Source organism: Bufo gargarizans, chromosome 7 (genome assembly GCF_014858855.1).
Source record: "Bufo gargarizans isolate SCDJY-AF-19 chromosome 7, ASM1485885v1, whole genome shotgun sequence".
Taxonomy (NCBI): Eukaryota; Metazoa; Chordata; class Amphibia; order Anura; family Bufonidae; genus Bufo; species Bufo gargarizans.
Genome location: NC_058086.1, coordinates 129,288,654 through 129,303,640, shown reverse-complemented (window position 1 = coordinate 129,303,640; position 14,987 = coordinate 129,288,654). Strand labels below are relative to the sequence as shown.

At 44.6% G+C, this 14,987-nt stretch overlaps 1 protein-coding gene across 1 annotated transcript in view; it reads right to left on the bottom strand.

The window, feature by feature from the left end:
- GPSM2 (G protein signaling modulator 2) overlaps nt 1-12,244 on the bottom strand; it is a 46,547-nt gene extending 34,303 nt beyond the window's left edge. The window contains 2 exon segments of the mRNA XM_044301433.1: nt 346-397; nt 12,155-12,244. The gene's annotated coding sequence lies outside the window, so the exon portion shown is untranslated.
- Between the last annotated feature and the right edge of the window lie 2,743 nt (nt 12,245-14,987).

Below are 14,987 nucleotides of genomic sequence, written 5' to 3'. Positions count from 1 at the left end.
CGGAGGCAAACTGATACATTCTGAGCGGATCCTTTTCCAGAACGGATCTCACAAACGGAAACCAAAACGCCAGTGTGAAAGTAGCCTTAGTTGGTCTGTATCGTTAATGGCGGTGCAGTATTCCAGGTCACAAGGCACTTGAGCACCGCAGCAGAACTCTGGGAGCGTACCCTAAATGTTTATTATCCTATGATGGCAGGCTGACTCAAAGGGGGCTCAGATTTGGCTAGGGACAACATCTGAATGGTCAGCACTGTGTGGGTGAAACGGTTTCTAATAAAACTGGTTGCAAAGTGCCAGGGACAGATGTGAGAGCGGCCACTACACAGCAGCGGAGGGTCCTACCTGGACTGTGGAAATCCCTGTCGGCCTCTTCCTCTTCAGATTGTAGAATAGCCTGAAAAAAAAAATATATATATGATTAAATGAAGATTTGTTTCAAAGTTATTTTCCACCCCTTCCCCACACATTCAGGTAAAGCTACCGACACGCTCCCGACAGTACTTAGACTGGACCATTCGTCATAATGATGAGAGAGGATGGAAAGCTTACCGTCATATGCACCATGGACCCTGTGAGCCGGAGCCCATCATATATATGGTTCACTAACCAAACCTGTAAACTGCACTATAAAGTCATCGCCCTGAAACCAGTCTTACAGGCCTCACACCCCGCATGTCAGACTCGTGCAGTCACTTCTTGGGATGGGCCATAGAGTAATCTCAGGAGGGAGCCATGCTGAAAAGAAACCCAGACAGAAAGGACAATGTAGTCTATGATCAGCAGCAAGTAGCCATTGCTTAGAGTAAATAGCCCCCTGCTGTCTTCACACTGGCCACTAGGCCTCCCTCTCTCCGATATCTACAGTGTGTGTGTGTGTGTGTGTGTGTGTGTGTGTGTGTGTGTGTGTAACACAGGAAGCAGCACTCACAACAGGTGCTATCACAGCTTATCTGCTCCCTCCTGACCTCGGCACAGGTCACAGAGCATGCCTAGAAATCTCTCCTTAGAAGTCAATGAGGTCCCCTCTTGTCCATTGTGCCTATGGCCCACGTTGTAAAAAAATCTCTAAGTTCATTGTTTGGAATTCAGTAGCCGGATCCAGCAGAGGAGCTCACTGTATCTGGCATTGCCAGATATGACTATGTACAGCCAGATCCCCTATAACGGCATCCAATGGAGATCCAGCTGCTCCCCAGCAAACGTAGCAGGAAACCACTGCATGCAATGATTATTGTCCAGCCAACTCCTGGCACATATGCCAGATCTCATATAATCCGGCAATGTTGAATACACCGAGATCTAGTAGCCAGATTATCAACCGGATCAGGCTACCAGATTCCAAATGCAACTGTGAACAGCTCAGGCAAGATGGCAGCCCCCATATTCATGTTCAGGAAACAGAATTAAAAAAAATCTATTAGAAAATAAAAACTGATGAGAAAAATAGAGATGTGCTCTGATTTTATCTGGCAGAAAAATAATTATAGGCGACACATCCCTTTAAGTCTTTGTGGGAACGCCCAGTAACGAGTACTACAGTCATGTATTATCTATGTAAGGAATCTTCTATATGAAGGCCACTTTCCCTGCCTTACACAATCCAACTCCCCAACATCAATCTCAAAGTTAGACTATGTGCACATGACCGTGAAAAAAGTTTGGCCATTTATCAGTTTTAATGCACCAGTTTTTAAGACTCGTCTCATAGTTTGTTTGTTTTTTCATCCCAAACCCTGTGGTGCACAGCCCCCCCGACTCCTGAGATTAGCCCAAATTTGTGACCCCCAGCCTACACCCAGCCCCTCGTTGCTCCAACTAACTAATTTGCATAAATATAAAAAGTAATGAATCTGATATCTCCACAGCAGTACAAGCAAAAAAAAAAAAAAGAAGGAGTTTTAATCAACATGATCCACCCTACCAGACAGTATGCATTGCATAGGCACTCACTCATTGGCATCGGTGGCGATGTAAAGCTGCTCATGCACATTAGATAAAAACTAGCCAAAATGATGCATTTAAAAGGCTATCTATACCTTAGGGGCAATTTTTATTTTAATCATTTAGGGATAAAGATCATTTTTTCTGTTGGTCTTTATTAAAAATACTGAGCAGTTCTGTCACAAAGGGTCAACCATTTTTCTATCTGTGTGAATCGTACTTTTTATTTTCACTTTGTGCTGGACATCTAATAAAACGTATCTCTAAATTACTAAAGTCATAAACACTTGTTTCATCCACATTCTTAGGCCTCATGCACACGACAGTGTTGTGTTTTGCGGTCGGCAAAACACGGATGGCATCCGTGCGTGTTCCGAAATTTGCGGAGCGGCACGGACAGCCTTTAATATTAATGCCTATTCTTGTCTGCAAAGCGCGGACAAGAATTTAACAGGTTATATTTTTTTGGCGGGGCCGCGGAACGGAGCAACGGATGCGGACCAAAACAATGGCCATGTGCATGAGGCCTTATCAGTAAGATATAAACTGAGCTATAATAAGTGTTTATTAAAGGTCTTAGGGTACTTTCACATTTGCGGCGGAGGATTCCAGCAGGAAGTTCCTTCACCAAAACTGCCTGCCGGTACCGGCAATCCATGCATTTGTCAGATGGATCCGTATGCGGATCCATCTTTCCGGTTGTCATCCAGAAAAACAGATCCGGTATTTATTTTAGACCAGAATAACGGATCTGTCAATGCAGAAATTTTTATGCCGGATCCAGCACTAAAACATTTCAAAGGAAATTAATGCCGGATCGGGCATTACGACAAGTGTTCAGGATTTTTGACCAGAGAGAGAACTGCAGCATGCTGCGGTATTTTCTCCGGCCAAAAAACGTAAGAGGGACTGAACTGGTGCATCCTGAATGGAGAGCATACCATTCAGTAGGCATCAAGATAAAACTGATCCGTTTTTTCCCAGTATTGAGCCCCTAGGACGGAACTCAATACCGGAAAAGAAAACCACTAGTGTGAAAGTACCCTTAGATCAGAGATAAGGAGCTGACAGAACAGAGTGAAAATTCAGATCCTGCTACTAGAGAAACTCAAGGCTGCACAAAGACAGTGGTTCAAAATGTTTAATAAAGACCAATTGAAAAAGTGTTTACCTCAAAATTCATACTATGCAATAATGAAAAAACTAAATTGCCACAAATGTGTACATGGCCTTCAAACTAGCTGAGCCTGTGGATATATATATATATATATATATATATATATATATATATATATATATATATTTTTTTTTAAACAACTCTTTACTAAAGTTTTCAGAAGATAACACGGGCATAAAGAAATATTAGATTTATTTTTCAGCCTCTTGACATCTACAATGACATAGGCAAGGTGCTGTTAGCTGAGGAGATGTATTTGTTCATTACAAGCAAGTTATTTTGGTCTTCATTTTCCACTTTAAATGCCAAAGCCAGAAATGGCTGAATGAGCATGTTCACAGTTTTTCATTACTTTCAGTAAGGAACAAAAGACTGGCTTTTTAGACGCTGGTTTTAAGCCCTATACATGGCGGTGGATCCGCTGGAGTTATGAAGAGGCACCGGCCGCCACTTTCTAGATGTCTTACATTTAGACCTTTTTTCTATGCCTAAACCAGGAATAGAAAATGGTAAATGAGACAGGCCTGCGGCCCATCCCTGCCCACTTTTTTTTTTAGACTTGGCGCAAGAAGTCGCAGATTGCGGTGCAAAAGACCTTTGCGCCACAATCTGCATCAGAAATACACCTACGGTAATTTAAGCATTTTTCTGTTTGATAAAGGACCCCATTAATATTTTACCATAGGAGGAAGAAATAAATATTGCTTCTAAAGTTCTCCAACAAAATGGTCTCCATTAGGCTTCCATGGGCCTGCTTGGTCGGCATGATTCCACGGTTCATATGGACAGTAGTATTGGGACACAACTTCGCAGAATTCAGGTGTTATTCAGTTTCACTGCCATGGGTGTAAAAGATCAAGCCCCTAACCACGCAGTCTGCCTTCAGGTTGGTTTCAGATATGCAAGTTCACAGATTTTTTTTCCCCCATCCTGAACCCTGCTCTTGTAAAAAGAGACTGTACGGCATTAGAATGATAGGCAATGCTGCGCTCCCCTGCCTGACATTTGCTGTAATGAATTATAGTGACGGCACTGTGTCAGTACAAGTTATCACACCTGATGTCGGGCAGGGACACCCAGCATTATAAATCACGATACTCCCGCTACAAGAGCGGAGTTCAGAATGTGAAATCAGGCTCTTGCAGCGAACACGCTGGTCTCACAGGCATTTCTATAAGAATGGCTCAATAAATTCCAGTGTGGTCCTGTGATGGGATACCGCCATTGTGACAAGTCAGTTTGTTAAATATCTTCCCTCTTAGATATTCCACCATCTACTGTCAGCTGTATTATTGTAAAGGGTGACGTTTAGGAACCAAAGCAATTCGGACACAAAGTGGCAGACCACATACAATTACAGAGAGGGGCCGCAGAGTGCTGACAAACACAGGGGGACATTTGTGAAATCTGGTACACTGTTTTTTCAGGCATTAAAATGTCGGAATTGCTGGTGCAAGCAACATTTGGCCTCCTGCACCACACCACTTTCAAAAGCGGGTTGGGATTAAGGCCTAGTTTACAGATTAGATCACTTTAATTGGTTACATTTATCATGTAGAGAAAGTTAATATAAAGGCACTAATGTATTGTGATTGTCCATATTGCCTCCTTTGCTGGTTTCAGTCATTTTTCCAGTCACATACACTGCTCGTTTCCAGGGTTATTAACCACCCTGTAATCCAGCAGCAGCGGTCATGCTTGAGCACTATAGGAAAAGGCACCGGCCTTTCTGATGGCCAGGACCATGGGCATGCACGCAGACATGCATGCACAGCAGCTCTCATCCCGGCCACCTCGTACCTGTACTGCAGTGGTGGTCGTAGCCCCTGGTTCAAGCCAGCAAAGGAGGCAATCTGGACAATCACAATACATTAGTATGGGCCTTGTGTTAACTTTCTCTACATGAAAGTCTTTTATCTTCTGCAATAGTCATAAGAGTTGCAAAAATATATAAACTTTAGCTAGACAAGCCCCAGGTGTAGTTTGACAGGTATAGGTGTAAACCACATCGGACTTGCGCAATGTAATTTGGCACCATTTCATAAATTAGGCATACCGGCAGAAACCAAAGACTAAAGGATAATGCACACAACATGGAAACCGCCCAAGCACATCCTGAGATTTTTTTAAAACTCCTGTAGAAAACGTCCTATGCTTGTCCGCAAAAACGGGCATATGAATGGAGACGGCACACCATGAACAGTCCAAAGTCTTATTCCCTGAATGAATTGAATAGGTCCGCATCCAATGCGTAAAAAATTTTGGATCAGATGTGGAACAAAAATAAGGTTGTGTGCATGAGGCTATAAAATGATAGATTCCCCTCATATTGCATAAAAGTCACCAGCGCTCTGATGACTCAATGGGGTACACTTACTAAGTCTGACTTTTTACTCCTGCCCCAAGATTCCCCTCATCATACATTAGGTACAGTCTATGTACGGTCTATGGCAGTCCTTGCACCGGGTTTGGCGAATGCCAGGAGGAAGTTACACGCGTGACAGCACTGTGCCAACTGTAAAGTTTGGTGGAAGAGGGATAAGGTAATAGGGTTGTTTACCAGGAGTTACATAGTTAATACGGTTGAAAAAAAGACCATCAAGTTCAACCAAGGGATAGGTGGGGACGCGAATCCCAGAAAGAAGTGTGGCTCAGATTTCTACACATTTTCATAAGCATTAATGTTTACTTTTAAGAATTAGTCTAAACCCTTTTTGAAACTGTCCACTGTTCCTGCTGTGACCACGTCCTGAGGAAGTCTATTACACAGATTAGTTTTTTTCCGTGCGGGTGCAATGAGTTTTGATGCGCTTTTGACGTGCGTGATAAAAAAAAACTGAAGGTTTACAAACAACATCTCCTAGCAACCATCAGTGAAAAACGCATTGCATCCGCACTTGCTTCCGGATGCAATGCGTTTTTTCACTGAAGCCCCATTCACTTCTATGGAGCCAGGGCTGCATGAAAAACGCAGAATATAGAACATGCTGCGTTTTCCACGCAACGCAGAACTGATGTGTGAAAAAGATGAAAAAAAGATGAAGAAAAAAAAAATTAAATAAAAAAGACGCTCATGTACACAGACTCATTGAAATGAATAAATGAATGGGTCAGGATTCAGTGCGGGTGCTATGCGTTCACGTCACGCATTGCACCCGCGCGGAAAACTTGCTCGTGTTAAAGGGGCCTAAAGAAGCGTTGATGCTTCTGGAGACTGAAGTTTTTGTTCTCCAGTCGGAGGCAGTGCCCCCTTGTCTTTTGAGGGCATTTTACATTTTTTTGTATGGCACATTTATATATTTGTCTAGGTTAATTATGTCCCCCCTTAGATGTCTCTTCTCAAGACTAAATAAATTTAATTATTTTATTAATCTTTCTTCATAACTATGACCCTCCACGTCCCTTATCAGTTTAGTCGCTCTCCTCTGTACTTTTTCTAGCTGCAGTGCGCCCTTTCTATGTATTGGTGCCCAGAACTGAGCTGCATATTCCAGATGAGCGCTTTGTAAAGTAGTAGTATTACATCTGTTCGCCTAGGCCCCATAGATCCAGTAAAGGGAAATCGTAATCAGCATACCAAGGACAATTGTACACTTCCAACTTTTCTGTTCCAGCATGACTGTGCCCCAGGGCACAAAGCAAGGTCTATAACGACATGGTTGGGCGAGTTTAGTGTGGAAGAACTTGACTGGCCACACAGAGCCCTGACCTCAACTCCATCGAACACCTATGGAATGAACTACAGTAGACATTACAAGCCAGGCCTTCTAGTCCAACATCAGAGTCTGATCTCACAAATGATCTTCTGGATGAATGGGCTAAAATTCCCACAGACACGCTCCAAAATCCTGTAGAAAGCCTTCACTGAGGAGTGGAAGTTGTTTTAGCTATGAAGGTGAGACCAAATCTATGTGAATACCAATAGATTTAGAATGGGACGTCAGAAAAGTTCCTGGAGGGCTTTCTGTCAGTGACTGAAGCGATACACCCAAAGTCTACAGCATCTCCAATTCTATGTCGCTATGACAACAATTCTTGCCTATGCTCTGTCCTTGTTCTTCCCTATATGACCCCTATGTACTACATACACATACTTACCTCTCAGTGGGCCCCCAACTTCTGCTCCCTGGCAGCCAGAACCAGGATTCCTGGAGTGTTCTCTATGCGAGTTCTAGATCTGCAGGTCTTCACCCACAGGCTGCTTCTCCTGTTACTAAGCAGTTGGCCAAACATATGAAATGTACTTCTTATGCTATACTAATAAAAGAGATCCCCCCTACATGGGCAAGCCCACAGTAATCACCAGCCAGCTACATTTTAAGGAGTGGCATCACAACACAATGAAAACTACTGTCGAGCTAAACCCGCTTTTGATACGCAGTTTAAAGTTTACAGCCCTATAGTCCCATCATAAAAGGAGTAATAATATATAGGAACGTCAAGTAAAAAAATAAATGAGCTGTGACTTCACAGACAACCTTATTAAATCGCATCAAGCCATACTCTAATAAATATACAATCTCACCTATTGACTTCCAGATATTACTGCAGTCACCATCACATAAAAAGATGGTCAGAAGTCTCCAGTCCACTGGGGCTTACATTAGTGTCTTCCACCCCAAGGTTCTGGGTTCAAATCCAACCAAAAACATATTGGGCCAGATTTATCACGACTCTGACAGCTCACTCCACTTTCACATATGGCTAAAGTCAGTTTTAGCCAAGTCAGATTTATGATCGGCCCTTAGTCTCAATAGTAAATCTGTCTAGAGATTAATTTACATAAGAAAACACGCCCACTTTCAGAAAACTGGCAAGCATAGTGCAGAGCAGAAAAAAAGTCGCAAATTTTTGTGCAGTTTTAATGATTGCGCAAAAATTTGCGACTTTTTCACTCCATTATTCTGACTTAAGCTAATGATAAATCTGGCCCATTGTGTATGTTCTCCCTGTCATTGTGAGCGTTTCCTCAGGGTTCTCAGTTTCTCACATCCTCCATCTGCATACTTACTGGTAGGTTAGGCATTATTTCCATTGGTGGCAGTGGTTTCAGCAGGAGCCTCCAGCGTAGATTCCAGCAAAAAAAAAAAAAAAAGCAGGATAGACTACTGCTGCATGATCCCCATTATCAGTAAAAGGAAATCATTATGCTATAAATTGTATTGATTTGAGAACCTCATTAAAGGGGTTGTCCAAGCAGTATATTATTTAATAAATGCGTCAAAAACATAAAAGAAGCCATATTCTCCGTCAGCCATCCTCTCCACTTCCTGGTCCTAGCTTGACACACAGGAAATGCCAAGAAAGGCCCACGCAGCCAATCACTTGCTAAGGCAGGCACAGCTACGACCAGTACTTGGCTGTCTGAGCAGCCACCTCCAGGCCTTTTCTGTCGAGCAGCAGGGATCGGAGCAGCCCTGGAACGATGAGGACGACTATGGTTCTTTTTTTTTTTTAACCCACTCTGAGCCATATATTATATATTTACCGGTAAGAGTCAATACAAAGATGTGTTATCGCACCTCAGGTGCACCGATCAAAGCTTCTCCTCTGGGTACAGATCCAAGCACCACTCCGAATTTATAAAATCCACAACTTTATTGTAAATCCAAAGTTAAAAACAGTTACATCCAACTTGGCAAATAAAAGAGAGCAGCCATGCAGTGCTATACGGCAGATGGGAGAAAAATTAACATGGGCTGACGCGTTTGATAGTTTATGTAGAATAGAAGTTACGCTGCAAAGACTGTGTGTGAATCTTGACATTTCAACACCGACCGACAAGCCTAGGAGGGTTCCAGAACGGCATGCCGCAGCATGCATGGCACATCCCGCTCCAGGAGCCGGTGTACAGTCTGTGGAGACGCCCAGAGAACAGCCCCGAGCACCGCCAGTCTCCTGGTACTGCTGAAGTAACTACAACCTGTTCCACAGGCCAAAGAAGCTTTCCCGAAATATAACACTGACTTGCCTGTTACTGGAATAAGCCATTAGCACGTGATCCGTGTGGGTGTGACCCCCATCAGACACACTTTGCGAAATCCCTTTAAAAGAAATTCACTGTTAAACAGGCACAGTATCTTGTAGGGTCTCGCTCAGCGGACTTTAATGATCCCTTGCTTCATTCTGGCAAAAAATTACTTTTAATCCATAAGCAAATGAGCAGTTAAGTGCACTGAGGGCGGGCCAAAGCTCCCCCTGCCTCATCTGCCATCCCCTCCATCCTCTTCTTGATGGACAGGAGCAGGTCCTGCACGGTCACACCGCTTGGCCTTGAGAGGAAGCATGAGGAACAAGGGTGCAGACAGTGGATTGGGTCAGTCCTCAGTGCACTCACTGCTCATTTGCATGTGGTTAGATGGAATGAAGCAGCCATTCAACAGATAGTGTTAGGGCTTATGCACACGACCGTGCCGTTTTTTTGCGGTCAGCAAAATTCGGATCCGCAAAAAACAGGTGCCGGCCGTGTACCTTCCGCAATTTGCGTAACGGAACAGGAGGACCATTATAGAAATCCCTTTTCTAGGCAAAACGGACAAGAATAGGACATGCCTCATAATTTTTCCGTGGCCCATTGAAATGAATGGTTCCATAGAGGACTGTATACGGAATCAAAATATGGCTCGTATACGGAAGGCAAAAAACGTTCATGTGCATGAGCCCTTACAGTGAATTCACGGACAGAATGATGGCTGTGCTGAGATCTATCATTAGCTGTCCTGTACAATATCTTGGGTGGTCCTTGTATGTACAAGTAAGGATTGGAGCCGTGGCAGAACAAGTTCAAGGACTCAAAAGTTCCCATTCTTCTGCTCCCAATAAGGTGATCTCAGTCCTCCTGAGCCGTCCATGTTATACACAGACTCATCTCCTTATAGCAGCTCTCTGCGCTGGCTGTCCTGGTGGTTCCCACATGGGTATTAGCTGCTTTCTGCTGCTCATCTCAGGCTGGATTCACACGAGTATAATAAGAAGGACATATTTTTGTTAATATTACTAAGTCAGCATCATAAGATAAGATAAGATGCCTTTATTGTCACTGTACAATACAATGTAATACAATGTACAATACAATTAAATGTTGTTTGGAGCAATCCTAGATGCCATGGACAGAGGAACAAGAAATGACATTTAAACTAAAGCATTACACTAGAAAAAAAAACATTGCACTAGAAGGCATTACTATTCACAGTTCACAGCATATATATAGCAAGAGCAAAGTAGGAAGTGCTTATGAGTATATACACTGATTCAGACACCACCTCATAGATCCCTAAGATTGCGTTTGGGTCAAGTAAACCACTTGACTGGACAGTCCATGGGCTGAAAAACAAGACGCAACCACTATTCCCTGACAACATGTACTGTGACATACTAAAGCTCAATTCACACGTCCGCAGAATGTGTCCGCAAATCATTCTCTGAGGGGACGGAATGGATGCGGACAGCACACAGTGTGCTGTCTGCATCCGCAATTGCGGAGCGCGTCCCTGATCTTCGGGTCCGCAGCTCCGCAAAAGATAGAACATGTCCTATTCTTGTCCGCAGCTTGTACCTATATACAGTACTAGTTCCATTACTGGTGGCACACAGCGTATACCTGTATACAGTACTAGTGACATTACTGGTGGCACACAGCGTATACCTATATACAGTACTAGTGACATTACTGGTGGCACACAGCGTATACCTATATACAGTACTAGTGACATTACTGGTGGCACACAGCGTATACCTATATACAGTACTAGTGACATTACTGGTGGCACACAGCGTATACCTATATACAGTACTAGTCCCATTACTGGTGGCACACAGCGTATACCTATATACAGTACTAGTCCCATTACTGGTGGCACACAGCGTACACCTGTATACAGTACTAGTCCCATTACTGGTGGCACACAGCGTACACCTGTATACAGTACTAGTGACATTACTGGTGGCACACAGCGTATACCTGTATACAGTACTAGTGACATTACTGGTGGCACACAGCGTATACCTATATACAGTACTAGTGACATTACTGGTTGCACACAGCATATACCTATATACAGTACTAGTGACATTACTGGTGGCACACAGCGTATACCTATATACAGTACTAGTGACATTACTGGTGGCACACAGCGTATACCTATATACAGTACTAGTCCCATTACTGGTGGCACACAGCGTATACCTATATACAGTACTAGTCCTGCACACAGCGTATACCTATATACAGTACTGGTCCTGCACACAGCGTATACCTGTATACAGTACTAGTCCTGCACACAGCGTATACCTATATACAGTACTAGTCCTGCACACAGCGTATACCTATATACAGTACTAGTCCTGCACACAGCGTATACCTATATACAGTACTAGTCCTGCACACAGCGTATACCTATATACAGTACTAGTCCTGCACACAGCGTATACCTATATACAGTACTAGTCCTGCACACAGCGTATACCTATATACAGTACTAGTCCTGCACACAGCGTATACCTATATACAGTACTAGTCCCATTACTGGTGGCCCACAGCGTATGCCTATATACAGTACTAGTCCTGCACACAGCGTGTACCTATATACAGTACTAGTCTCATTACTGGTGGCACACAGCGTATACCTATATACAGTACCAGTCCTGCACACAGCGTATACCTATATACAGTACTAGTCCTGCACACAGCGTATACCTATATACAGTACCAGTCCTGCACACAGCCGTGCACCTATATACAGTACTAGTCCTGCACACAGCCGTGCACCTATGTATATGGCCAGTCCTGCACACAGCATATACATATGTATCTAGTCTCCAGCATTGTCCCTATGACCGGGAGTCCACGTCCTGACCACCGGGTGACGCTGACTCCACCTCGTCTTCTCATTGTACGCCCTGGCATGAGGGGGGTTACACAGCCCGTCCTCCCCACACACTGCGGCCCCAGTAGTACAAGTATCCCCGGAGCTCATACACTACGAAAACAGCCTGAAACTGAAGAAAAAGTTCCTCCGCGCCGCCATCACTCACCTCTGCCCGGAAACCTCTTCCCCGTCACCCGTCCCTGTCCACTCCGCCACACTCGTCCCCCTCCGCCACCCGCTCTCCCCAAGCCAGTAAGCCACGCCCCCTTTCCGCATTTCAAACATCAACAGCCGCCTTGCCGTGAGAGAGTGGGGCGGGCGCGACATTTGTACCAGCCAATCACCGGGCCCGGGGGGAGGGGCCGCCGCTGTGATAGGAGGACACCGTCAGTACAGCTCAGTCTAGTCGGTAGTTCTAGTTGTCACCTCCTCTGGAGAAGAGGAGGAACGTGTGAGGCTCGTCCCGGGGCAGCAGCAGCCTCAGCCGGTCACCCTCACACGGAGCCCGCCGTCACCTGCTCGGTGCCGCACTGCCCCCGCAATGAACTGATACGCTGCGATTAATGGTTCCTGAAGAAAATCGCATGTCAGCTCTTGTCCCATTGACGAAAATGGGGCTCATTCACGTAGTGCGTTACGTCTGTAAAAAAAAATCGTCAAGACGCGGTTTTGTGACTTCGTGTGTAGTTTTTACTCCAGACTTATGGACTGCGGAGTCGCACGCGATTAGGGGACATAAAGACTGAGGCCAAAAATTGGTCCTTGTAAATGACCCCCAATGTGCCCCACACTGACAGCCCTCGTCGTCAGTAGTGTTGAGTTCCTAAGGTTACTGTCACATCACCGTCATGGATCTGCAAAAATGCTTCCGTTTCAATAATACAACCGCCTGCTTCCGTCATGAACAGATCCGATTGTACTATGTCTTCTATAGCCATGACGGATCCATCTGGAGGCGGACAGCGTTTTGGTGTCCGCCTCCAGAGTGGAATGGAGACAGAACGGAGGCAAACTGATTCTGAGCGTGTCCTTTTCCATACAGAATGCATTAGGGCAAAACTGATTCTGGTTTTGGAGCGCTTGTGAGAGCCCTGAACGGATCTCACAAACGGAAAGCTAAAACGCCAGTGTTAGACTTCGGTGATAGCTCACTTCGCCTGCTCTCCGCACAACATTCCCACAAAATTTGGAACGACTCGATCTTGGATCCGAAGCTCAATGCTAGTCATCAGTATCTGATAGTTCCCTCAGGTTCTCCAGATCCGGTTGTTAAAATTACAACTGGATCGGAGAACCATGTTTCCAGCGGAGTCCCAATCTGGTGGCGGAGAGGCAGCTGGAGATGCTCACTTCCATTGCTTCGCACACCGCTGATAGTTTCGCTCCTTAGTTGGGCGGTCTGTGTGTGTAGTGTATATATGGTGTATTTATGTATGTGTGCCATGTATGTGCTGTATTTATGTGTGTTGCATATACACTCACCTAAAGAATTATTAGGAACACCTGTTCTATTTCTCATTAATGCGATTATCTAGTCAACCAATCACATGGCAGTTGCTTCAATGCATGTAGGGTTGTGGTCCTGGTCAAGACAATCTCCTGAACTCCAAACTGAATGTCAGAATGGGAAAGAAAGTTGGGCTACAACAGCAGAAGACCCCACCGGGTACCACTCATCTCCACTAAAAAGAGGCTACAATTTGCACAAGCTCACCAAAATTGGACTGTTGAAGACTAGAAAAATGTTGCCTGGTCTGATGAGTCTTGATTTCTGTTGAGACATTCAAATGGTAGAGTCCGAATTTGGCGTAAACAGAATGAGAACATGTATCCATCATGCCTTGTTACCACTGTGCAGGCTGGTGGTGGTGGTGTAATGGTGTGGGGGATGTTTTCTGGGCACACTTTAGGCCCCTTTATTGTTTAAATGCCACGGGCTACCTGAGCATTGTTTCTGACCATGTCCATCCCTTCATGACCACCATGTACCCATCCTCTGATGGCTACTTCCAGCAGGATAATGCACCATGTCACAAAGCTCGAATCATTTCAAACTGGTTTCTTGAACATGACGATGAGTTCACTGTACTAAAATGGCCCCCACAGTCACCAGATCTCAACCCAATAGAGCATCTTTGGGATGTGGTGGAACGGGAGCTTCATGCCCTGGATGTGCATCCCTCAAATCTCCATCAACTGCAAGATGCTATCCTATCAATATGGGCCAACATTTCTAAAGAATGCTATCAGCACCTTGTTGAATCAATGCCACGTAGAATTAAGGCAGTTCTGAAGGCAAAAGGGGGTCCAACACCGTATTAGTATGGTGTTCCTAATAATTCTTTAGGTGAGTGTATATGTTGTATGTATATGTAAACATGACCCTTGCCTGGGACCCCATTCAATGACTGATGAACGTGTCGTCACTGGCCTAGAAAAAGTTGAGCGAAGGCCCCTGATGTCTTATAAAACAGCTGATCGGTGGAGGTCCTATGTGTCGGACCTCCACCTATCAAATACTGATGTCCTATCCAGAGAATAGGATGGGTTCGGGGCACTAGTGCCAGGATTTGCCCGGACAAAAGCTGGTGATAGCAGTGGTTTTGTTTGCCAAATCCTGGAATCTGCGCCAGGTCACATCATAGTCAACGAGGTCTGGCAGTGTTCTAGCTATGATGGATACAATGAACTCCGGCGGGCTGTTCCTCTGCTGGATGATTGTAACGCTTGTGTGGAACTACCCTAAAGGGGTTGTGCCACCTTGGATATTGGTGGCATATGTCAGATAGGGGCAGGTCCCATCTCTGGGTCCTTAAAGGGGTTGTGTCACTTCATCAAACAGCATTTATTATGCAGAGGAAATGAATATAAGGCAATTACTAATGTATTGTCATTGTCCATATTGCTTCCTTTGCTGGATGGATACATTTTTCCATCACATGATTATACACTGCTTGTTTCCATGGTTATGACCACCCTGCAATCCATTAATGGTGGTC